The sequence below is a fragment of the Penaeus monodon genome, chromosome 15 (assembly GCF_015228065.2).
Source record: "Penaeus monodon isolate SGIC_2016 chromosome 15, NSTDA_Pmon_1, whole genome shotgun sequence".
NCBI lineage: Eukaryota > Metazoa > Arthropoda > Malacostraca > Decapoda > Penaeidae > Penaeus > Penaeus monodon.
Genome location: NC_051400.1, coordinates 46,672,033 through 46,673,043, shown reverse-complemented (window position 1 = coordinate 46,673,043; position 1,011 = coordinate 46,672,033). Strand labels below are relative to the sequence as shown.

The 1,011-nt window shown below is 43.7% G+C and overlaps 1 pseudogene; it reads left to right on the top strand.

Moving 5' to 3' along the window:
* LOC119582380 overlaps positions 1 to 766 on the top strand; it is an 8,038-nt pseudogene extending 7,272 nt beyond the window's left edge.
* Positions 767 to 1,011: the final 245 nt, after the last annotated feature.

Genomic DNA, 1,011 nt, shown 5'->3' with positions numbered 1-1,011 from the left:
TGGTTTTATTGTGTAGTATGAGATTAGCCATTAAAGGGAGAACAACCACTTTGTTTAATTTCCTTTACAGAGCTTGGCACGGCATGCCAATAGATAAGAAAGCCATTGGATGAAACAAACATTAAACAGGAGACTCAAATGCCTTGAGACCATCTCATTATGTAGTTTGTGCCATTTCATGTTTTGTATGAGATCAAAGTCAGTTTCACTTATATATTAGTTAAGGTGATTGATGAGTTTGTAGTAGTCTTTTTAAGTTGTTTTTAATTACTTTCAGGTGGTCATCCTGTATTAATGAATTGTTGTGCGGTGACGGTGGTTACGGGGGGAAGAAGGCGGTACCCCACGCCTTGTCCAGTGTGCGGCAAAGTACTTCCAACGCTTACAATATGCGCGTTCACCTGGAGACACACCAGAACATCACATACAAGTGCATCATCTGTGGCATCATAAACACGCACACGTGACACCATGAGGAAGCATCTTTCCAACGTTCACAAGCTGCGTAATGTAGAGCTCAAGAACTCTTTCAAGAAGATTACTGGCAAGCAGCAATCCAGCAGTCGGCTCTGCCGACAGCACTTCCCCCAATACAACATCTGCAGCCACCACACCAACCAAAAGTGCCACCACTAAACTAGCTTCCCCTTCCTCTGACCTGAAGCTGTCAGGCATTGCCAGCCCTCTACCTGAGGCAGATCTTGGCCACAGTTCATTTTCTGGCATGGACAACTTGGGGGCCCTAAAATTTGGCAAAGGGCAATAATCTGGCATCTATAGTAGCAAATTGAGTCAGAAACAGTGAAGTTTCGTGAAGAACTGAGGCAGATAAACTGCTTTTTTATGTATTTATAAAGGATGGCCGCCAGTTGCAAGAGTCCAAAGAAACATTTTCTTAGGATTGCGTGTCAAATTGCATGAAGTCAGTCACGCTTTCCAAGTTCGCACTTCCTAGTCCATTTGTAGGGCAGTCAGTCAAGGACAAAGCTTGCTATGGCAACTTGGGTTTTA